The 25,686-nt window shown below is 44.6% G+C and overlaps 1 protein-coding gene across 7 annotated transcripts in view; it reads left to right on the top strand.

The window, feature by feature from the left end:
- LOC135211118 (cytosolic 5'-nucleotidase 3-like) overlaps positions 1-25,686 on the top strand; it is a 250,829-nt gene that overhangs the window by 1,338 nt on the left and 223,805 nt on the right. The gene's annotated exons all lie outside the window — the stretch shown is intronic.

A 25,686-nucleotide genomic window follows, 5' to 3' on the forward strand; every position in this document is an offset into this window, starting at 1 on the left:
CCTTACTTGGAGCTGGAATGGTCGGTCTTTGAATTTGGTATAATAGCCAGGTAAGGTCATTAACCTAGGTATTAGCTAACTGGTGGTTGTGAGGAATGAGCTGGGGAATGTAGGTAGCCGGTGCTAGCTACTAGGTATACTGGTCTATAGTATGATATCTACCAAGCTATTCATAAACCTACCAAAAATTAGGCCGCTATCTACCAGACATCCCAGTTAAGGCCTATGGCAATTAGGTAGCTAGCCTAGTACTTCCTACTTTTACTCTTTTTTTTCTCATCAGTATCATACTAGATTTTCTCATGGTCATCTAGGCTAATGACAACCTGACCCAATGAAATGTAATGGATGCCAAGTTCCCACATCTGTCCAGCATTTAGGCTACTCGTTAAATGCACTATAATTGGATTTAGGTGAGACGCATTTATTTTTGAGACCCAACAATGTCAGGAATTCTCGCAGAAGGCAGGATATCTCACTTAACAAAATTATCATGTTCCGAAGCAAAGTTGGTTTTTTTTTAACTCTTAATGGACATATTTATCCTCGGGAGTAGTAATAACAGGTTTGGGATGGTGGATGGGTTGATCCTGTAGATAAACATTATAAAGTGCTATTGATTTGGAAAGAATCAGGCGTAAATAAGGTGCCATTACTTATATAACCCATAAATTCACTAATGGCAACTTTTACACTGGCTAAAACCACAAATCGGGCCTCTCAGGACTTTAGTTCTGCTTCTATCTTCAAGGATGAATGTATTTTGTCTGTCTCACATGACGTCTTTTTGCAAATTTGCTCGTACAGTAAATATTTTTCAACAAATATGCTAAGAATTTGTTACTGATTTTATTTCTTATCTGTTTTGATATTGTATGAGCAGTAATTATAATTTTTTAAAATTAAAGATTATTTATTAGAAAAAACATATATAAGTTGATAAAATTTACTATTGTCTTGTAAAAGTCCCCACAATGAGTTGTAATTAGTCTTTTTTTCAATTCTCGTGGAAGGTAGGGAACATTTTAGAATTTTTTTGACTTTCACCATATGTACATTTGCATATCTTCCTCTTTCTGCTGATGTGTTTTTTTTTTTTTTTTTTTTTTTTCATAAATTGGCCGACCTCAGAGTTTACCCAGCCTGAGGAACTGCATGTCGATATATTTACTTGTCCAGCAAGGGTTAATGGAGTCTAGTTTTTTGTATTTATTCATTTTCATACAATCAACTTACCTGTCAGATATATACATAGCTAAGACTCCGTCGTCCCCGACAGAAATTCAAATTTCGCGCCACTCGCTACAGGTAGGTCAGGTGATCTACCGGCCTGCCCTGGGCGGCAGGACTAGGAACCATCCCCGTTTTCTATCATATTTTCTCTGTCGCCGGTGGTATCAACATTGTTGCTATTACCTCCTGACTTAGATTCTTATTTCATCCTTTGATCATCGTTTCTCGGCTTTTTGGTGACGTATCTGGATCGTGTTTTTGGCATTCGCTACTGTGGACTGTTTTTGGAATTGCTTTTTGGATTTTTCTCAGTATGTCTGATTCAAATGTGAGTGTGAGAATGTGTGTGAATGTAGGCTGCAGGGTGAGGATACCGAAAGCTTCGGTTGATCCTCACACTGTATGTCGTAAATGTAGGGGGTTTCAGTGTTCTGCTAATAATACTTGTCATGAATGCGAGGGATTAAATGCAGAAGAGTGGAAGACTTTAACTTCTTATTTGAAGAAGTTAGAGAGGGATAGGGTTAGACGTCTGAAAGGTGTGAGTTCAAGGCCTATTGAGCCTTTTACTGATAATTATTCTAATCCTAATGATTTAGATTCTCCCTATGTGTCTAATTCACAAAGTGTACTTTCGGAATCGGCCTCGGAAATCGCCGATCTGAAAGCTACTATTCGAGACATGAAGTCCAAAATGGCGGACTTACAAGGTAAGGCTAGTGAAAGTGAGCATTACAGTGAAGTGAGTTCTCCCAGTGTTGTGGAGGGGGCGTTTGATCGTCCCTGCGGGACGCTCCCATGGCCTAGACCTCTTCCAAGCTCCCATGCCCAGAGGAGAAGAAGTCGAAAGCCTTAAGGAGGTCGTGGGGAATCCCCAACGGTCAGACGTCCCTTCAGCAAGCTCTGTTTCGTGGCAGGCTGCTCAAGGGCGCTTTAGAAAAAGCGTCCTTCGTGAGTGTTTCTCATCCTCTCCCTCTCCCTCACCTAAACGAGGGTGGAAGGAGTCGGATTTATCGAGGCATCTGAAACGTCATTTGAAAGAACCCGAAATTGATTCGAGCCCAGAGCGTTTCTCAGATGACGCTCCCTCTTCTATTAAGAAGGCGAAGGTGGCGTCAGCGTCACCCGACGAGGACGCAGAAGTACCTTTCCTACTTCTCCCCCGATTGATGACGAAAGGCGTCATGCAGTTGACGTGGGAGAAGCTTCAAGGAAGATTATCATGGCAGTACAAGAACAACTGGCCTCTCTGGTGGGAGTTTTAGCGCCTCGTAGGAAGGACGTTGCGCTTCCAATCAAGAAGTCCTCGTCCTCTCTCCCCTGCTAAGCGAGAAGCGTCATGCAGACGTGAAGCTTCTAAACATATTACAGAAGCTTCGGGTTCGAGAGCGAGATCGGTAGCTTACGAAAGATACGTAACGCCAGAGAGACGTGAGACGTCTTTTAGACATGAAGCGTCTTTGAAAGCTGTTGGTAGACGCGAAGCTCCAACCAATATTTTGGCGCCAGTTAGGACGACTTTTGAGACCGGAGCGTCTTCCAGGCGCGAGGCGTCATCCGGGACGGTTTCAGCAGCCAAGTAAGCGGGAGGCGTCAGCCAGGAACCGCTTGGCGGACGAGAAGCGTTCATCCAAGCGGGAAGCGTCTTCTATTTATGGAGAGAAGCCTGAGCTTTTGGCGCCGCCTTCCAGGGCTATTAAAGCGGGGAAGAGGAAGGAATATCATTCCCTTAGCCCCTCTCCTATTAGGAGTTTGTCTCCTCCAGAGGAAGAACGTACAGAGTTGGGAGCGGAGACTCATTTAGATCCCGAGTTAGAAGTAAACTCGGACGAAGAATATCAAGGAAGAGAAGGACTGTCGAACTATAAAGTTTTGACTGCCTTGCTTCTAGAGGAGTATGGAGACGAATTGACTCCTGCCGCTCCTCCTTCTCACGCGCTCTCTGTTTTCGAGTGCTAAGACGAAGAAGTCTTCGTCTTTTCTCTCAAAATGAAGCCCACCATTTCAATGAAGAGGGCTCTACAATCCTTAGACTCTTGGATGAAGTCTAAGAAGGACTTAGTAAGAACGGTCTTCTGCATGCCTCCAGCGAGACTAGCTGGTAAAAGAGGCATTTGGTATCAGACGGGAGAGAATATGGGTATTGCTCTTCCGTCTACGTCAGAAGCAGACTTTTCGACCTTAGTTGACGCTTCACGTCGACAAGGTCTGAACTCGGCACGGATTACGTGGGGCATTTCTGAACTGGACCATCTCCTAAAGGGACTCTTTCATGTATTGGAAGTTTTCAACTTCTTAGATTGGTCCCTTGGGGTGATGTCCAAGAAAGCCCATGATTCTGAAGGAATCGAACCAGAAGCCCTTTTGTGCATATTGTCTTGTATAGACAAAGCGGTGCAGGATGGCTCGTTTGAAATCTCCTCTTTGTTTGGAGCAGGTCTTCTAAAAAAGAGGACGGTATATGGTGCCTTTTTAACCAAGGCAGTCTCCCACGCTCAGAGGGCAGCGCTGCTGTATTCGCCTTTGTCTGACTTTTGTTCCCTTCTCAGTTGGTGAAGGACATTGCTCATTCATTAACTGAGAAGGCGACTCAGGACCTTCTGACGCAGTCAGCAAGGAAGAAGAAGCCTGCTTCTACACCTGACAAGAAAGGACCGAGTACATCGGTTCAGCCCTTTCGAGGTGGCCCTACCTCCAGACCTCCCGCAAGAAGGAAGGCTCCTGAGAAGAGAGGTAGGTCTGCCTTTTGTCCCTTTAAAAAGGGAAAGTGAAGCTTCTCTCCTCCAAGCACCAGTAGGTGCCAGGCTCCTGGGATTTGTGGAGGCCTGGACATTATAAACGCAGACGCGTCATCGTTGTCTATAATAAGGAAGGGATATCGTATCCTTTCCTGAACACTCCTACCCCTAACGTCAATACCACGGGAACTAACAGCCAAGTACAAGGATCCTATGCTGAGGGATACTCTTCGATCGATGGTGGAACAAATGTGGGACAAGAGAGCGATAGAACTAGTACTGGGTCAAAACTCCCCGGGGTTTTACAATCGCCTTTTTCTGGTTGCGAAGGCCTCGGGAGGCTGGAGACCAGTACTGGACGTCAGCTCTCTGAACAAATTTGTTCGGAAGGAGAAGTTCTCGATGGAGACTTCTGCTTCAGTCCTTGCGTCATTGCGACAAGGAGATTGGATGGTGTCTCTAGATCTCCAGGACGCCTATTTTCACGTCCCGATCCACCCTTCATCGAAGAAGTACCTCCGTTTCATGACGGGGGGAAGGATCTTTCAGTTCAGAGCCTTGTGTTTCGGCCTGTCCACAGCTCCTCAGGTCTTCACAAGCCTGATGAAGAATGTGGCGAGGTTTCTTCACCTCAAAGGAGTAAATATATCTCTGTATCTGGACGACTGGCTCATCAGGGCCAGATCAGAGAGACAGTGCTTTGGAGGACCTGACCTTAACTTTAGATCTGATCAAAGCGTTGGGATTGCTCGTGAACCTCGAGAAGTCGCAGCTGACCCCCAGACAGAACTTAGTCTATCTGGGGATTCGGATGGATTCTCGGGGTTTTCGAGTATTTCCTTCGCAAGAGAGAATCGCAAAAGGTTTGCAGATAGTCTCTCTCTTCTTAAGGAAGGAACATACGTCGGCGAGGGAATGGTTGAGCCTTCTAGGGACCCTTTCCTCGCTCGAACAGTTCTTCCCGCAAGGAAGACTTCATTTACGTCCGCTTCAATTCTTCCTCAAGAAGTCTTGGAGTTGGAAAACTGGACAACTGTCGGACGCCTTTCCCATTCCAGTGGAGATAAGATCGCACCTGGAATGGTGGTTGCCCCCTCTGGAAGAGAACAAAGGGATCTCTCTAAGGACACAGAACCCAGACCTAGTGTTGTACTCCGACGCGTCGGAGAAAGGTTGGGGAGCAACATTAGGCTCGAAGGAGGTGTCAGGCACCTGGGAACCAGCGCAGGTGTCTTGGCACATAAACTGCAAAGAGCTCTTCGCCGTGCATCTGGCTTTGAAGAGTCTAGAACCTCTGGTGGTCACCGAACAAAGTAGTGTGCAAGTAAACGTGGACAACACCACCGCACTTGCCTACATTCGAAAGCAGGGAGGGACTCACTCCTCGTTCCCTTCCTTTACGAACTGACGAGAGACCTTTTGCTTTGGACGTCTCACAGGAACATCTCCCTTCTGACAAGGTTCGTGCAGGGAGTAAAGAATGTGAGGGCGGACAGACTCAGCAGGAGGAACCAGGTCCTTCATACAGAGTGGACCCTACACGAGGAGGTGTGTCAAGATCTCTGGTCGCTGTGGGGGACACCTCATGTGGATCTCTTCGCCACATTCATTTCCAAAAGGCTGGCAGTCTTTTGCTCGGTCGTGGAAGATCCAAGAGCTCTTATGGTAGACTGCCTTCCTGCTAGATTGGTCTCGCGTAGACGTCTATGCTTTTCCTCCATTCAAAATCCTGGGACTAGTACTAAAAAAGTTTGTGGCGTCAAAGGAGACGAGGATGACATTGATAGCCCCCCTTTTGGCCGGCCCAAGATTGGTTCACGGAGGTGGTAGAGTGGATCGTAGACTTTCCAAGATCCCTACCAAGAAGGATGGATCTTCTCAGACAGCCACACTTCAAGAGGTATCATCAAAACCTCCCCGCTCTCGCTCTGACTGCCTTTCGACTATCGAAAGACTCGTCAGAGCGAGAGGGTTTTCTTGCGAAGTTGCAAGCGCGATCGCGAGAGCACGCAGAACCTCCACTACGAAAGTATATCAGTCGAAGTGGGAGGTTTTTAGAAGGTGGTGTAGAACTAAGAAGTTGTCCTCCTCCACTACCTCTATAGCGGAAATTGCTGATTTCCTTCTATTCCTGAGAGAGCAATCTCATCTGGCTGTATCCACAATAAAGGGATACAGAAGTATGCTCTCGGCTGTCTTCAGGAATAGAGGATTAGATCTGGCAGATAATAAAGATCTCCACGATCTCATAAGGTCCTTTGAGACTTCAAAGTAGAAGGAACCGGTCCCTCCGAACTGGAACCTAGACGTGGTTCTCAAGTTTCTTTCATCTGAAAGATTCGAACCTCCTCATCTGGCTTCGTTTCGAGACATCACCAGAAAATGCCTATTCCTATTATCTTTAGCTACGGCAAAGAGAGTTAGTGAATTACATGCTCTGCAAGATAAAGTAGGTTTCAAGGGAGACTCAGCTATTTGCTCGTTTAAGACCCTGTTTTTAGCTAAGAATGAGAATCCCTCGAATCCCTGGCCTAAGTCATTCGAAGTCAAAGGCATATCGAGTCTCGTAGGAAGAGAAGCAGAAAGATCTCTATGCCCTGTAAGAGCTCTAAAGTTCTACATTCAGAGAAAGCATCAGATGGGAGGCTCTAGACAAGGTCTTTGGTGCGCGGTAAAAGACCCCACAAGACTGATGTCCAAGAATGCGCTGGCATTCTTTGTGAGGAACGTCATTACAGACGCGCATAAGGTCTGTTCTGACGAACAGTTACGACTGTTGAAAGTTAAAGCTCATGAAGTGAGAGCAGTAGCGACGTCTCTCTCGTTTCATAAGAATATGTCGCTTAAAAACATCATAGATACGACATTTTGGAGATGCAACTCAGTATTTGCATCTCATTACTTGAAAGACGTTCGTGTGACATATGAGAAGTGTTTTTCTCTGGGTCCTTTCGTATCGGTGGATACGATTCTGGGTACGGGAGCCGACACCAATCCTTAAAAGTAAATATTGCAATACACCCCCTGAACACCTGAACAAGCCCTGGTCACTTACCAGCCCGAACCATCATTTATTAAAATTTTACCAAATCTTTGGTTAAAATAAACGATCAGTGTTGCCAATCTCCTGGCAAACACCCTCATTACCTAGTTACCAGCCCACCGCTGATAGCCCTGCCTCACGGGCCGGTCACACCTGCCCTCTCACGTCAATCACTTATCGTTCGCGGTGGAGTACAGATGTATCCACAGCGAACTCCTTTTTGGTCTTGCCCGGCCTTCATTTGCACCTTTGATTTGATTGATTTTGGTGACGAATTACGCATCCCTTTGGATTACTGTTGGATTGCTCTTAATACCTTGTCATCAGACATTGATTCTGCAAAGGAAGAAACAACACAAGCTACGACAACGGCTACTGCATTCTCGGCCACGACATCACAGAAAACGACGAGCGGAAGTTCAACAACGTATCGTCTTTGCCAACAATGCAAGAAAAGGATGAGTACCCTATGACACGATAGTCATTCCTTATGCGTAAATTGTAGGCCTGTTCAATATGATGTAAAGACCAGATGTTTGGAATGTCAGGAGTGGTCTTTGGACCAGATGTTAGGGATCTCAAACGTAGGAAAAGGTCTTGTATTAAGAAGTAAGTGTAGGCAGGAAGAGACTAACGTAGATCAAGATAAAGACTTAGAGACAGTGCTCTTTAAGAGACTTGAGAGTAGGCTGACATCGAGTATGACATCTCTGTTACCGATGTTATGTCAAGATTAAGTGAGGATAGATCGAGCAATAGGGATACTGAAATTACTAATCGTTCTTTTCCAGCTCCCCTGCCTGTTCCAGAACCAGCCCTAACCGGTGCTGGGGGTTATGGGGATCCGCAAGCCCACAGGGCAGGATCCGCCGTCCCCCCTGGCGCGGAGCAAGGCAGTGTTGGCAGCAGATTCCCCTTCCCTCGATGTGTAAGTTCTCAGGATAATAAAAACTTAGGTCAGATATAGACGAGTAGGGATAATAGGCTACATAGTGTTTAGTTTAGAAAGAGAAGTGCAGGCTTCTTCGGGTCGGTTTTCTATTAGTAAAACAAGTAGTAGTTTATAGATGTACAGTGTCCTTAGAGCATCTTTAGGCTTTTTCCTGCTTCGAGTTCCTTGCATCAGAAGCTTTTAGGCCATGGTTGGTTTTTCAGATATGCTCCTTCGTTCTAAGTTACTTTCCTCTACTTATACGATACGATAATTGTTAATATCAACTAATTCTCCGTTCAATGCATATTGACTTACGATATTCAGTATGGAGAGAAATCGAATAAAATTAACTACAGTTAGCCTAGTGTTCACGATGATATATCGTATGCATATTCAGTAGCCTAGCCTAAAGTATTCGCAGTACAATATATCGATAGTTATTTTTATATTGGCTAACGCTGTAGGCTCAAGGTATTCTGACTTCTGATAATTCAGTACAGGTGTAATTGAAAACGAACGATAATCCGATCGGAGAATAATTAATATGAATGTAATCGAACAGAATGAAGATCGGATTCTGTCCGACTAAAGCATTATAATTGTATTATATGTATCATCATATTAGCGTAGTATAAACACTTAACTCGGCAGTCATTCACGCTGGAATCAGCGGATGACGAATACGGGTTTGCGTCGCCGTATCCATCTCATTCTCTCCTGATTGCCCAAAATGACTAACGTAACAACACACTCACTTTTGCCAAGTTTGTACAAACGTCTTGAAGGAAACGTGTGTTCAACTATGTTGACATTTAACATAGTCAATGAGGTATCTATCTTGGGGCATATAATCAGATGGCAGATATAAGGAATTCATATGTATGACGTCTTCATACGTTTAACCGACTATTGCCGTCAGTAATTACATTGCGCTTATGTCAATTTACAGTTACAAATTATTACCAGTCGTATTATCAAATTACAATGACAACTGAAATTAATATTAGGCCTAATAAAGTTAATTTAATTACCTTTAAATATTATTTTATTACTTTTAAATTAAATTACAATTACACTAGCTTGTCGTCAAACAGCACTATTGTAAGGAGGTGTGGCTTAGACAGACAAGGATGCCGGCTAGTCTGTTTTTGTTTTTGTTTTTTCGTTGGCTCCAGATTCAACCATATCACTTGGTCTCGGCTAATGTTTTTGTCCCTAGTTAGCATATTAATGAATATCTGGATACTTAACTTATGGAACGAAGTCATACTGTTCGTCTTACGATGTAATTTAAGTCCAAAATTTGACTGATACGTCTCATTGGAAGCTAGTTTTTCCATCGGGTTAGATGGCGTTAAATTTAGGATTCCGTTAGTTTTTCACTCGTTTTCATAGGTATTACGAACCTTACACTTTATATACTTTATTATTCCTTTGTCTGAAAAAAAAAAAAACAGTAATGAGCTCTTTCATGCTATTAGTTTCTTTTACCACGGCTGCGTTTAAATTCATACAAAAGCTCGGGACTTCTGTCCAGGTTGCTGATGCACGTAATTTTGCCTTATTAGCTTCAGCTGCATTTATAACATGAATACAGTAATTACCGTCGCACGCGGATGAATACAATAACGGATGTTGCCATCGGATTCGATTACTGTCATACGCTGTTCGATACATTAAAGTGATGTGTTATAGGAGTCAATCGCATTAACAACAAGTTCTCGTTCGGTTGTTCATAGCTGTACGGAGTTATACGAGTATATTATCGTTAAGATAATACCCTTTTAACTTAGAAGAGGGTGCAATTTACGGAGGTGGAGATGTTAGACGATTGTAATCTCTCTCTCTCTCTCTCTCTCTCTCTCTCTCTCTCTCTCTCTCTCTCTCTCTCTCTCTCTGTCTCTCTCTATCTCTCCTCTTCCGCTCTCTCTCTCTTCTCTTCTCTTCTTACTTCCCTTTGACTTTATATTCTCTCTTTATCTTAGACGATTGTATTTCTCTCTCTCTCTCTCTCTCTCTCTCTCTCTCTCTCTCTCTCTCTCTCTCTCTCTCTCTCTCTCTCTTACTTCTGATTTCATATTCTCTCATCCTATTTTCCACGCTCTCCTAACACTGGACTCATTGTGCAACAGAGGTTTTTCTTCCTGTCACACCTTTTCAAACTTTGTCAATTTCCCTTCAGCGCTGACTGACCTCATAGGTCCCAATACTCGTTTGGCCTAAATTCTATTTTTAAACCCAACAATCTTGCTGTCGAGTTAGTATTAGAGTAGGGAGCGAATATTAGGAATATGTATAAGGTATTCATGATATGATATATCACGAGAGGATTTTAAGTATTAGGACAGATAGGAAAGAACATGTCTGGGTCTATCTGAGGGTATTCTTCCAAGTGCCAACCAGGCAGAGTACAGACAGGCAGGTACAACACTACAAGAGAGGACATCACTACGATCGACGACACCGTCGCAGACGCACCGATGGACATGGTTGTCTCCTCCGTACATGAGAGGCCTAAGGCCACATGGGAGGTCTTCAGTTTCCCTCCATACATGAGAGGCCGAGAGCCACATGGGAGGTCTTCAGATTCCCTCCATACATGAGAGGCCGAGAGCCACATGGGAGGTCTTCAGATTCCCTCCATACATGAGAGGCCGAGAGCCACATGGGAGGTCTTCAGTTTTTCCTCTACTCAGGTGAGGCACATAGCCAGCTGAGAGGAAACAGGTTTGTATCCCTCCCGCACTCAATGAGTTTTGACCTTAGGGTAGAGGTGCAGGGAGTTTTTCCCTCCACATATGGGAGGCCTAGAAGGCCACACATGGGAGATTAGTTTGGACGAGTGACAAATGAACTTGAGACTGACCCGCATACTCAATTATATTGACTGACAATGGTACAGTGGAGGGCCGAGTAGATTTGATTCCCCACCTCCAAATTAATGTTGTTAATCGGGCTTGTTCAGGTGTTCAGGGGGTGTATTGCAATATGAAGTTTTTATTGTAAAACTAATATTGTAATACCTACCTGAACACCTGAATGATTCCCACCCTCCTCCCCTCTCATACAGAGTTATTGAGTTATGATTGACGTGAGAGGGCAGGTGTGACCGGCCCGTGAGGCAGGGCTATCAGCGGTGGGCTGGTAACTAGGTAATGAGGGTGTTTGCCAGGAGATTGGCAACACTGATCGTTTATTTTAACCAAAGATTTGGTAAAATTTTAATAAATGATGGTTCGGGCTGGTAAGTGACCAGGGCTTGTTCAGGTGTTCAGGTAGGTATTACAATATTAGTTTTACAATAAAAACTTCATACTTTTCGTCTTTTTGGATATGGTCTGGAGTCTCTTCGAACAATGGAGGACTTGGTTTAGCACGGGCGGCCGTCTATGTTGTTCAGTAAGAGAATCTTGTCATATCTAATTAGATGAGTATAATTTTTTTTTTAGAAATTATGTATGTGTGCGTAGTGGTTTTTGAGTTACGGTTGTTGTGAAGAGTTCGGGGATAACTCGGAACAATCCTTAGTTCTAACATATGGTTAGGATCAGGTGGTCGGGATTGGTTGTGTGCTCCTTCATAAGGTGTATTGTCATATAAGTGGATCAGCACCCATTGACAAAGTCCTTTCAGGCTCTGCCGAGTAAGCGGATAAGACCCCATCGGCAGACCCACAAGAACTCTTGGCCATAGATCATATATCTCGCTAAAGTTTCTTGAGGTGATGCAGACTACTGGGCAAACACCCACGAAGTCTACCACCTATCAGGTAGGAACCAAGGTTTTATTTATACCTACAACATATGTTGTTTACCTGTCTATTCCATATAGTAGCTGTCTCTTACCCTCCACCGAAGGGTGCCAATCAGCTATGTATATATCTGACAGGTAAGTTGATTGTATGAAAATGATATTGTTATGTTACAATAAAGTTTCATACATACTTACCTGGCAGATATATACAATTAAAGGCCCACCCAGCCTCCCCGCAGGAGACAGGTGGAAGAGAGAAAATATGATAGAAAACGGGGATGGTTCCTAGTCCTGCCGCCCAGGGCAGGCCGGTAGATCACCTGACCTACCTGTAGCGAGTGGCGCGAAATTTGAATTTCTGTCGGGGACGACGGAGTCTTAGCTATGTATATATCTGCCAGGTAAGTATGTATGAAACTTTATTGTAACATAACAATATCATTTTTTTTTTCTCAGGTTAATTTCTGGGAAACAGCCTGAGGAGAGCCTTTTTTAATCTCAGAGATCTGGTTAAACTAACCTTTTATCCTATCCTATCCTATCGGTATTATAATAAGAAAGTCCTAGTTCTTTTTTAAATTTGCTTTCTTCTTGTATGATCTTCACTTCAGACAGTATTTTGTTGTGTAGTCTTGGTGCATAGTGTTCAAATGCTCTCTCACTTGACTTACAATTTGTTCTAGGTTCACTATATTTTAGATAATTATGTTGGTTCACCATATTTTATTGCTCTAAAGATTGTAAGAAGTGTTTTGTATTCTATTTTTGCTTTTACTGGGAGCCAGTGTAGCTCGATTAGTGCCGGGGTTATTCTGTCATGGTAATTTAATCCTTTTATTAATCTGGCTGCTCCATTCTTTACTCCTCGCAATTTTCTTAGTAGACAGTTAGGAAGACCATAGTTTATAACTTTGTAGTAGTCAGTCCTCGAAAGTATTTGGTTACAAATTGCTGTAAAAACGCTTAAAACTGCCTGTGTATATTTTGTTAGTTAAAACTCAAGAAAAACCCACTAAAATTGTTTCTACCTGTTTTTTTAAATACTAGTTCTATTGCAAAAAGTGCATTTTATGATGAAATTGATAAAGAAAAACAGGAATTTGGTTTTCTGTTATTTCCAAACACTCATTCAATGAGCATTCCCGATAAGTATTACAATAATCGGATGTCTCGCCGAGTGCCTGGATCCCTTGGTTTCGCTGACGCTCGCCAAGTGCTCAGCTTCATCATATTGCCGAGTACCAGGGCGAGACAAGGCTTCCCTGATTATTGTCTTACAAGAGTTGGGTTTTTCTCGCCAAGCGTGGGAATTCTTACGAATTCTAATGCTAGAGACCACTCACTATTACAAGTGCTTGGATAGCAAGACGAGTCTTTACCATTACAGATGAGTTCTCTCCTCAGTCTGGTTTGGAGTTATGCAGAGCTTGGAACTGCAGGCAACACCTTCTGGGTGAAATGGTCAAGTACCGTCCTCGTGTATTGGACCTTAGGGTCCAAACACGTAGGACAGCAGACACAGACTCCGTCTTTATTTTTCTTCTTGGAGCTTCAGCCTCGAAGGAGAACAGTTAATTGGGAAGAAGTGATAGTTCTTTTTTTGACAATTACCACTAATACATATGTGGCTCTAATGAAGTTCTTGCTCGCCACATATCTGTCTTTTTTCAAGCTGACTTCTCCATCGTCTCCTGAATCAATTTTTGTTATGGATAGCATGCCTTTCTCAGCTAAGATGGCTTTTAAAGAGATGGACGCTTGGCTTGCTGAAAAGAGGTAACAAGGCAAGACCTATTTTTGTTTTCCGCCTTCTCGAATTTCCAGGTGGAGATACGTGCCATATATTACGAAAGAGGCTCCTTCCTTGGGTGTTTGTGCCTCTTCACAGGGAGATTTTTCTGGTCTAGTAGACGCTCTGCTTTTTCTTCAGCGAAGATTTTGTTTTCTGCCTCAGATTTTGCGCATCTGTCGAAAGGCATCTTCAAGGTATTTGAAGTTTTCAACTTTCGCGACTGGTCCGTTGGCGCTCTGGCCTGCAAGATTAGGTCGTGCCCCCTTCCTTTCGGAGAACCTCCTGACAGATTAGGTGCAAGTTCTCTTGTGTATCAATTATGGGATTAGGGACGGTTCCCACAACTTGGCCTCTCTCTACACATTGGGAACGCTCGAGAAGAGGGAGCTCTGGTGTTCCTACACGTCGAAGGGTGTTACTTCCTCACAGAGATCAGCTCTGTTATTCCCCCCCCATAGATAAGAGACACTTGTTTCCTGAGGCCACAGTTTTAGGAATTGCGTCGGATCTGGAGAAGAAATGTATGCAGGATCTCCTCGCCAAGTTTCCCAAAAGACCAAGAGATCCTCCAGCGACGCTATTGAGGCAACCTCTTCCCTCAAGAGGCCAGTCCTTTCGGGCCAAACAGAGATCCTATGCAAGATCAAGGTGAAGTACAAGGTTCATTTTCAAGTCCGTCAAGAAAACTTCTTTGAGGGGCTTCTCTAGCAAGTGGGGACGCCATTCTCTGCACGAGTGTAGGAGCCAGACTTCTAATGTTTTGGGAAGTTTAGCAAAAAAAGCCAAAGTTCTGAAGGAAGGGTACATTATCTCCTTCCTCAGGAAGCCTCCCTTAGTCAGCACGCCAGTCGTCTAAATTGCTTATTCAAGAGGATCAGAGAGGTTTTTGGCTCTAGAGGACGAAGTAACTTCTTTTGTAAGAAAGGGAGCAGTAGAACTCCGGCATTCTACAATTGTCTCTTTGGGGACATCGTCTCTGTAGTCCCCAAGTCATTGGGGGGCTGGAGGCCTGTCCTGGGTGTCAGTGCCCTGAATGTCTTCGCCGTAAAGACGAAGTTCAAGATGGAAACAAACCAAACAATCCCATCGTCCATTCACCCATGAGATTGGATGACGTCCATAGATCTTCAGGACGCACACTTCCACGTTCCCATAAACCCCAAGTCAAAGAAGTATCTCAGGTTTGTGTTCGAAGGGAAGATTTTTTAATTTCACACCCTTTTGTTCAGACTGACGACAGCGCCTTGGCTATTTACCAGGGTAATGGCTCCACCTTCAGGGGATACAAATATCCTTGTATTTAGACAACTGGCTCTTAAGAGCTCAATTAGAGAGTCAGTGTGCCGAGGACCTAAAAAAAACTCCTTAGTACAGGAGTTAGGAATATACGTACTAGCAAATTCCCAGAATTCTCAGTTCATTCCCACTCAGGAGATTCAGTATTTGGGAATGATCATAGTGACTCAGAGTTTTTGTGCATTCAACTTCCCTGTCAGATATATACTTAGCTTTAGACTCTGTCGTCCCCGACAGAAATTTGAATTTCGCGGCACACGCTACAGGTAGGTCAGGAGATCTACCGCCCTGCCGCTGGGTGGCAGGACTAGGAACCATTCCCGTTTTCTAATCAGATTTTCTCTGTCGCCAGTTCCGTCAACATCGTTGTTGGTTCCTCCTGACTTGATTTTCGTTTTTCATCGCCATTGATCTTCTGGGCTGTATTTTTTGGTGAAGAGAAGTTGGAAAGCGTATTGGATCGTTGGTTTGGCATACGCTTTTGTGGACTGTTTACTGGATTTCGCTTTGGATTTTTCTAAGAATGTCTGACTCTAGTTGTGTAATTAGAGTATGTGTGAATGAAGGTTGTAAGGTGAGGCTACCGAAAGCTTCGGTAGATCCTCACACTGTATGCAAGTGGTGTAGGGAGTATGAATGTTCATTCACTAATACGTGTAAGAAATGTGAGAATTTGAGTGAGGACGGATGGAAGACTAACTTCCTACATAAGGAAGTTAGAAAAGGATATGGCTAGGAAAGCTTCATCTAGAAGTTTGAGTAGATCTCGCTCTAACGAGCCAGTTAGTGTCGAGTTAGCACCTATCCCACAAGTAAATGTTGCATCCTCCCCCATGATATCAGCTCATTCTCCCTTCACAGATCATGCAGATTCTTCTGGGGAAATTGCAGATTTGAAAGCTGCCCTCAAAAGGATGGAGCTTAAAATGATAGCTCTTGAAGGTAAGCACAGTGCAGTGGAAAGTGATATCAGTGTACCCAGTGCAGTGGAGGGGGCATCTGATCGGCTCTGCAACGCTCCCAGGCCTAGACCTCTTCCAAGTTCCCAGGCCCAGAGAAGGAATGTCAAAAGCCGTACGGAGGTTATGGAGGATCCCCACCGGTCAGGCGTCCCTTCGGCAGGATCGGTGTCGTCACAGACTGCCAGGGATCGCTGTTGTAAAGGCATCCTGAGAGAGTGCTTCTCTTCTTCCGACTCCTTGTCGCACAGAAGAGGTTGGAGTTCGGATGGTCAATCTCGTCCTCTGAAGAGAAGTTGGAAAGCGCCCGCATTGGATTCAAGCCCTGAATGCTTTTCAGAAGGTTCGCCGATGGATAAGAAGAGAGCCAAGAGGGCCTTGCATTCGCCTGCTTTCGGCTGGGAATCCCATTCGTCCCCCGAACCTCCTCCTGTCAAAGAGAGGGAAGATCCTGCGACAAGAATTCTCCTTAACATGCAGGAGCAAATCTCGTCCTTGGTGGGAGTACTCGAGAAGGATCCTCCTCGTAGGAAGGACTCCTCTCTTCCCATTAAGAGATCCCAGATCCTGGACGGACCAAGGCGTGAGGCACCAACTCAACGCGAGTCTTTGGATGAACGCCAATCTCCTTTCAGGCGTATGTCACCAATGAAACAAGAATCTTCTGCTAGGCACCAACCGCTATCCAGGCGCGAGCCTCTTCCCAGCCTCTCGGCGCCAGCCAGCCGCGTGTCCCCGCTCTTGTGCGAGTCTCCTTCCGGACGCAAACCTTCATCCAGGCGCGAGGCGCCAGACATTTTGCCTTCCGAGATAGAGCTTTCTTCTAGACGCAAACGAGTTTCTGGAAATGTCGATGACCGTGACAAAGGCGCAAGATGTCGCACAGGCGGCCGTCGCCTTTGTCAGGGCGGACATGAGACACCTTCAGACTCTCCGAGCTACTTAGAAGAAGCCCTTTTCCAATAGAACAGAGGACTGATATAGCAGGTGACTCCTCTCAGAATAAGCGCTCACCTTCTGTTGATCGCAATTCCCCCATCAAAATGAGACAAGAAATTGAGGAAATATCCGATGAAGAATCCCCAAGAGGTGCGGCGCTTTCGGATTACAAGACCTTAGCGGCTTTACTACTGCAAGAGTTTGGAGACTCTCTCGGTCCAGCCGCCCCTCCTTCTCCTCGTTCTTTGTTCATCAGCACAAAGACTTCTAAATCCTCCTCTTTCCTGAAGATGTGTCCGACTATCTCCATGAAGAAAGCCCTACAGTCAGTTGGGGCTTGGTTCAGCTCTAAGGAGGAAGCAGGTAAGACTGTCTTTACCTGCCCTCCCTCTAAGCTTTCAGGAAGGAGGGGCATTTGGTATGAGACGGGGAAGCCATGGGACTGGCCCTGCCTTCGTCTGCAGAGGCAGATTTCTCGACTCTTGTGGACTCGACGTGGAGACATGCACTGTCTACAGCCAGAACCACATGGGGTATGTCGGAAATGAACCATCTCCTCAAGGGATTATTCCATGTCCTCGAAGTTTTTAACTTTCTGGACTGGTCTCTTGGGGCGTTGGCCAAGAAGACTCAAGACCCGGAATTCCTTAGTCCCGAAGTGCTTCATAGCGTGTTGTCATGTATGGACAAGGCTGTCCAAGACGGCTCTGGAGCAGGAATACTCAAGAAGAGAGCAGTTTTTAGCTCATTTCTGACAAAAGCTGTCTCTCCAGTTCAGAGGGCTTCTCTTCTATACGCTCCTCTATCAAACAGACTGTTTCCTACTCAGTTAGTGAGAGACATTTCTCACTCACTCACTGAGAAGGCTACCCAAGATCTTCTAGTTCAATCGGCGAAAAAGGCTAGAACTGCTGTACCTTCTGCTAAGAAGGGAACTAGTACTCCTCAAACACCCTTTCGAGGAGGTCCTTCTTCACGATCCTCCTCTAGAAAGAAAGGACCTGAGAAGAGAGGGAGGTCATCCATTAGGCCTGTTAAGAAAGGAAAATGACTCTCCAGTCCTCCAAACACCAGTAGGAGCCAGGCTTCTGAAGTTCACGGAAGCATGGACTTTGAGAGAGGCGGACAACTGGTCCCTCTCAATAATAACGAAAGGTTATCTCATCCCCTTCGGAGACAGACCACCCTTGACTGTGACTCCAAGGGAACTGTCAGCAAAGTACAAGGACCCTGTCATGAGAAGAACTCTCTTGCAACTTGTGGATCAGATGTTGGAAAAGGAGGCCATCGAATTAGTACAGGATCCCCACTCCCAAGGCTTCTACAATCGACTTTTCCTTGTTCCGAAAGCCTCGGGAGGCTGGAGACCTGTGCTAGACGCGAGCGCATTGAACCGATTCGTAAAGAAGACAAAATTCTCTATAGAGACTACCGCCTCGGTTCTTGCGGCTCTACGTCCTGGAGATTGGATGGTCTCCCTGGACCTGCAAGACGCGTACTTTCATGTCCCCCTGCATCCTTCATCAAGAAAGTTTCTTCGGTTCATGATACAGGGCAGGATCTTTCAGTTCAGGGCCTTGTGCTTCGGCCTTTCCACGGCCCCTCAAGTTTTTACGGGTCTTATGAAGAACGTAGCCCGTTGGCTGCATCTGAAGGGGGTGAATATATCGCTTTATCTCGACGACTGGCTCATCAGAGCCAAGTCGGAACATCAATGTTTGGAGGACTTGACAACGACTCTGGACCTAGTACGGTCCCTTGGATGATCCCCAGCCAGAACATTGTCTATCTGGGGATTCAGATGGATTCTCAGGGTTTTCGAGTTTTTCCATCACAAGAAATGCTCGTTCGAGGCTTGGAGAAAGTCTCAGCCTTCTTAGGGAAGGAACGAAGCTCAGCGAGGGAATGGCTGAGCCTGCTGGGGACCCTTTCCTCGCTGGAGCAGTTCTTTTCTCTAGGGAGGCTCAACTTAAGACCCCTACAATTCTTCCTGCAGGTGTGGAATCGAAAGACAGGAGATCTGTCGGACTCCTTCCCAATTCATCAGGAGATAAAGAACCACCTGGCGTGGTGGGTGGCTCCTCTCAAAAAGAACGAAGGCATGTCCCTTGCGATTCCGAGCCCGCGCCTAGTGTTGTTCTCCGATGCATCGGAGACAGGATGGGGAGCAACATTAGGAACGAGAGAAGTGTCGGGCACTTGGACAAAGGATCAGGTGTCCTGGCACATCAACTCAAAGGAGCTTTTGGCTATCCATCTAGCCCTAAAGTCCTTCGAATCGGAAGTCAGAGGCATGGTAGTCCAAGTCAACTTGGACAACACCACGGCTCTGGCCTACATTTGAAAACAAGGAGGGACTCACTCTTTCTCCCTCTACGAGTTAACAAGAGATCTCATCTGGGCGGAGGAACGAGGCGTCACTCTCCTTACCAGGTTCGTTCAGGGAGAAAGGAATGTGAGAGTGGACCTGCTGAGCAGGCAGAACCAGGTCCTTCCAACAGAGTTGACCCTCCACCTCGAAGTCTGCCAAAGGCTTTGGACCTTGTGGGGGAGACCACAGATAGACCTTTTTGCCACGTTTCTCACGAAAAGGATAGACAACTTCTGCTCTTCAGTCGAAGATCCGAGAGCCATAGCAGTCGATGCCCTCCTCCTGGACTGGTCGGGCATAGACGCATACGCCTTTCCCCCATTCAAGTTAGTGGGGGAAGTAATAAGAAAGTTCGTGGCCTCGACGGGGACAAGAATGACACTCATAGCTCCCTTTTGGCCCGCACAAGATTGGTTCACAGAGGTACTGGAATGGACAGTGGACTTCCCCAGATCTCTTCCCGAAAGGACAGATCTGCTCAGACAACCCCACTTTGAGAGGTATCACAAAAACCTCCCTGTTCTCTCCCTGACTGCCTTTCGACTATCGAAAGACTCGTCAGAGCGAGAGACTTTTCACGCAAGGCTGCCAGCGCAATCGCCAGAGCCCGCAGGTCTTCAACCTTGCGGGTATATCAATCGAAGTGGGAAGTCTTCCATAGATGGTGTAGGTCGAAGAAGCTGTCCTCTTCCAATACCTCTGTGACCAACATTGCTGATTTTCTCCTCTTCCTGAGAGAAGAATCACGATTAGCTGTATCGACTATTAAGGGATACAGGAGCATGCTCTCCGCTGTCTTTAGAAATAGGGGCCTACAGATAGCGGAGGATAAGGATCTTCCTGATCTTATATGGTCCTTTGAGACAACCAAGACTAAGACCTCTCGTACACCTAGTTGGAATCTTGATGTAGTCCTCAGATTTCTGACTTCCGACAAGTTTGAACCTCCTCATCAAGCCTCTTTTAGAGATCTGACAAGGAAATGCATTTTTCTCTTGGCCCTCGCAACTGCCAAGAGGACAAGTGAACTCCATGCATTGGATTCTTGTGTCGGATTCAAAGGAGACTCGGCAATATGTTCTTTTCAGCCATTATTTCTGGCAAAGAACGAGAACCCTTCTAATCCCTGGCCCAGAAGTTTTGAAGTTAAAGGGCTTTCTCCCTTGATAGGGAAGGAGGTAGAAAGGTCTCTTTGCCCTGTCAGGACGCTGAAGTTCTATCTTCAGAGGAAGAAACAGCTTAATGCTTGCCAACAGAGTCTCTGGTGTGCTGTGAGGGACCCGAAGAGACCCATGTCGAAGAACGCCCCGGCCTTCTTTATGAGAAGTGTGATCTCTGAAGCGCATGATAACTGCCATGATGAAGCCTTCAAGCAGCTGAGAGTTAGAGCGCATGAGGTATGAGCCGTTGCGACTTCTTTATCCTTTCATAAGAACATGTCAATGAAGGATATCTTAGCTGCCACGTACTGGAGATGCAACTCTGTTTTTGCCTCTCATTACCTGAAGGATGTCAGAGTAACCTACGAGAAATGCTTCTCTCTTGGTTCGTATGTGTCTGCGGATGCGGTGCTGGGACAGGGAGCTGATACTGATCCTTAATTAGTTAATTAGTTTTTTTAATTATATGGTGTTTGGTTTTTAAGGTTGTTGAAAGGATGTTGGGGATAATTCCTTTCAATCTTAGTACTAACCCGGGTGTTAGGATCAGGTGATCGGGATCGGTGTTGTGCTCCTTGAGAATGCCATTAGGCAAGGTGTTTTGTCATATAAGTGGATTAGCACCCATTGACAAATACCCTCAGGCTTTGTTGAGTAAGCGGATAAGACCCCATTGATAGACCCACAAGAACTCTTAGCCATAGGTCACTACCTCGCTGAGGCTCTTGAGGTGAAGCAGACTCCTAGGCAGTAACCATGAAGTCTTCCGCCTAACCAGGTAGGAACTAAGGTTTCTTATGTTTACCTACAACGTATGTTGTTTTCCTGTCTATTTCAGTAGTTAGCTGTCTCTTGCCCACCACCAAGGGTGCCAATCAGCTAAGTATATATCTGACAGGTAAGTTGAATGTACAAAAATGATATTATTATGATACAATAAAGTTTTGTACATACTTACGTGACAGATATATACTATTAAATGGCCCACCCAGCCTCCCCTCAGGAGACAGGTGGAAGAGAAAATCTGATTAGAAAATGGGAATGGTTCCTATTCTTGCCACCCAGCGGCAGGGCGGTAGATCACCTGACCTACCTGTAGCGTGTGCCGCGAAATTCGAATTTCTGTCGGGGACGACGGAGTCTAAAGCTAAGTATATATCTGCCAGGTAAGTATGTTCAAAACTTTATTGTATCATAACAATATCATTTTCGGGTTCTTGCGACCCAAAAAGAGTAGATTATATTGCATGAGAAAAATACAAGAAGTTCTGGCCTTAAGTGAGTGCTCAGCCAACAATTGGATGAGTCTGCTGGGGTTCCTCTCATTGATGGAGCAGTTTTTGTCGCTTGGCAGGCTACATTTCAGACCTCTGCAATTCTATCTTAAAGTGAGCTGTAACAGGAAGGAGCTTCCAGACTCGCATGTTTTTTCTGTAACACAGGAAATAAAAGAGGACCTCCTTTGGTGAAATTCAGAGAAGAGACTGTTGGAAGGCAAGTTTCTCTCAACTGAACCCCAACCTGAACTTTTCAGACGCATTGGACCTAGGATGGGGAGCTCTTTTAGAGCAAAGCGAAATCTCAGGAGTATGGTCCCTAGGGCAAAGATCTCTGCATATCAATGTGAAGGAGCTAAAGGCAGTACACCTGGGCCTTCAGTCCTTTGCATCAGAAGTAGAGAACAAGACGATAGCATACTATGCGGACAACACGACTGCTCTTGTACGTCAAGAAGCAAGGAGGAACTTGGTCTTTCTCTCTTGACAAAGTGGCAAGAGATCTCATTTGGGCAGAACGAAACAATACACGTTTAGTCACCAAGTTCATCCAGGGGAAGTTAAATGTTTTAGCAGACGAGCAAAGTCGTCGGAAACAGTTCCTGCAGAGGGAATGGACGTTGGATCCTCTGGTCTGCCTAGACCTTTGGAAACTATGGGGAAAACCGATGATAGACTTGTTCGCCTCGTCTTGGAACTATCGTCTCCCACTATTTTGTTAGCCAGCTCCAGACCCACAGGAGAGGGCAGTGGATGCTTTTCTTCTGGACTGGTCGGACAAGAAACTGTATGCTTTCCCTCCATTCAGCCTGATAAGGCAAGTGCTGAACAAGTTCCTTGTACACAACAATGTGTCTCTGATCTTGATGGTCCCCTTCTGGCCATCGAAGGAATGGTTCCCCGATCTTGTAGATCTATTGGTGAACTTCCCAAGACTGCTTCCTCAAAAGCAGCAGCTACTCAGACAACCACACTTCCATAGATTCCACAAAAACCTGTCTTCTCTGGCCCTGACAGGATTCAAACTGTCCTGAAACTCCTTAGAAAGAAGGGGTTTTCTAAGGGAGCTTCAAAGGCTGTCTCCATGTGTAGAAGATCTTCTAGCACCGTGTACCAGAGTAAATGGAGAATCTTCATAGAGTGGTGTAAGAATTCCAACATTTCTTCTTAAGACCACTATGATCCAAATAGCCGATTTCTTGCTTCATTTAAGGTCAGAAAGAAACCTTACTTCCTCCACCATCAAGGGCTATAGTTACATGTTAGCATCGGTGTTCTGTCACAGAGGCTTGGACTTGTCCTCCAACCCAAACATATCTGATCTCATTAGATTGTTTGATACCTCTTTTCATAAAGATTCTTCTATAGTGCCTTGAAATCTGGATATTGTGTTAAAGTGGTTGTCTGGGTCTCTTTTTGAACCTATGCATGAACTTAGTCTGATTGACTTAACTAGAAAAACTCTCTTCCTTGTGTCCTTAGCAACTGCTAATAGGATTAGCGAGAGTCATGTACTGTAGTACCTCAGGATACAAAATTAATCCTTTCCGAAGCGGCCTTCGTAACCTGATTTTTTGTATCTTGAACCAAATTTTACATATAAATTGCCTAATTCATTCCAAGCCCTACAAAAACACCCAGTAAATTTTATAATAAAGCCAAATTGACCAGTAAACAATGAAATACAACAATTTGGACCATTTAATACCTAACTTAAACTACATATAGTACTAGTATGTACTACATACCTGTAAATAAAGTGTATTAGTGTACATGGTACAAGAAATACTGTATGTACACATGTACGTTTGTAGTAAAATGTGGAACTTTACCTTTCGAGTGAGGCGATCTCCGAAAGTGGCGACAGAGGAGGAGGACAAATGGCAGAAAACTTGAACACTTAACTTTATGAAACACATTAAAAAATGACAGGAAACATTAACACTAAACTTTACGAAACACATTAACAAATGGCACAAAACGTTAACACTTAACTTTACAAAAAACTTAAGATTAAATTTCTTTTTTTTTTTCCTTTGTCTTTTTTTATTTTTTTATTTTTTATTTTTTTTATTTTATTTATTTATTTATTTATTTATTTATTTATTTATTTATTTATTTTTACAAAATTTCAATTTCTTCACCACCGAATGGATGCCAGTCCGTTTACGGAATTTATCAAACCACCCCCGAGAAGCCTTGAAGGGTTGCCGTCGATGTCCCATCTCCTCCGTCGTCTTCGGCCTGGGCAATCAGATCACCGAAAATAGTGCTGGCCTTCTGGCGGATTGCCGTCTCGGTTATCGTATCGCCAGCGATTTTTTTGTCCTCAATCCTTTACAGCTAGAATAGAAGAAGTTAAGGACCTTGACTACTGGGAAAGACTACAATCCTTAAAATTATATAGTCTAGAAAGGAGAAGAGAACGCTACATGATAATTCAGGCATGGAAACAGATAGAAGGAATAGCTGAAAACATCATGGAGCTAAAAATATCAGAAAGAGCAAGCAGAGGTAGATTAATAGTGCCCAAAACTATACCAGGAAAAATAAGGAAAGCACACAGGACATTAATCCACTACGTCAACCAGCATCGATATGCAGCGTCTATGCAATGCGTTTGCCAGCTCATCTGAGGAATATAACAGGAGTGAGCGTAGATGTGTTTAAGAATAAGCTCGACAAATATCTAAACTGCATCCCAGACCATCCAAGATTGGAAGATGCAAAATATACCGGAAGATGTACTAGCAACTCTCTGGTAGACATTAGAGGTGCCTCATACTGAGGGACCTGGGGCAACCCGAACAAGATGTAAGGTCTGTAAGGTAAGGTAAGAAGCAGCCTCTCCATCTCATCATGCACATGGCTCCTCTTGTTGGACAAAATAGTCACGCCCTTGGAAGGTGTAGCTGCTTTGATGACTTCCTTCTGCCTAAGAATGGTGCCTATTGTCGATGGATTTTGGCCGTATTCCTTAGCGATCACAAACAACCGCATGCCAGCCTCATACTTCTTGATAATCTCCATTTTTGTTTCCATAGAAAGCATCCTCTTCTTTCCTTGAACTACAGCAACTTTCTTGGGACCCATGACTATACGTGCATAATTCTCACACAACATGATAAAAGTACAAAGCGAAATCACTAACACGAATTTATGTTAACAAACGAAATCGTATATGAACGAACGAATTCTGCATGCTTATAATAACGATGCTGCTACTGAGTGGCCGAAGAACGCCTTTACGTAGAGCAATGATGGGAGAGATGCTGACCATAGGAGAGCAGGATCTTACGGCGGTGACTAGCATCAGGAACCAATGGGAGAGCAGGAGGATGGTGGCGAGTCTACTCAGTTGGCGGCGCGCGAGTTTTAAAATTGTTCTCGGCAGTCCGGGCGAATCTCGGGACTTTACAGTAACACCCTTTCGTAACCTGAATTATTTTCGTATGCAGAGGCAAAAAAATCTTCGTATTTGCTTTCGTAACTTGAATTTTTTGTAAGTTGGGACTTTCATGTGTCGAGGTTCCACTGTTCTTTATAAGAAAATAGGTTTTTTGAAAGGGAATGCTATTTGTTCATATTCTTGGGGTTTCTAGCCAAGAACAAGTCTCCCTCTAATCCCTGGCGTCACTCTTTTTCAATCCTTAGCTTGACAGAGGTCCTGGGTAATGATGAAGAAAGAACTCTGTGCGCAGTGAGGTCCTTAAAGTACTACCTTTTCACAGAACTAAAGATATCCATGGAGACTTTGGCAGTCTTTGGTGTTCTGTAAAAAACCCCTCCAGACCTTTATCTAAGAATGCTCTAGCATTCTTCTTAAGAGATGTCATCTGAGAAGCACATTCTTCAGTTGAGGATGTTCTCCCGGTCTGCAAGGCTAAATTCATGAGATTAAGGCAGTAGCCACTTCTGTGGCTCTTAAGAGTAATTTATCTCTTATCTATTATCAATTCTACATTTTGGAAATGCAGATCCGTATTGTTCATACGCGAACAAACCTTTGGTCTTAACAATAGGATAATTTCTAGCACATAGCTGGATCCTGTTAAATAGCAGATGAAAGCAAGGTATCTTGTGAGATCTGGCAATGCGTGTGTATATCGGGTGAAGAGCGGTCAAGGACCACTCACCTACGCCACAGCGTCAGTCTTTTCTTAAACCGCGTGGACAAGAGTTGTGGTTGAC

Source organism: Macrobrachium nipponense, chromosome 4 (assembly GCF_015104395.2).
Source record: "Macrobrachium nipponense isolate FS-2020 chromosome 4, ASM1510439v2, whole genome shotgun sequence".
NCBI classification, from domain to species: Eukaryota; Metazoa; Arthropoda; class Malacostraca; order Decapoda; family Palaemonidae; genus Macrobrachium; species Macrobrachium nipponense.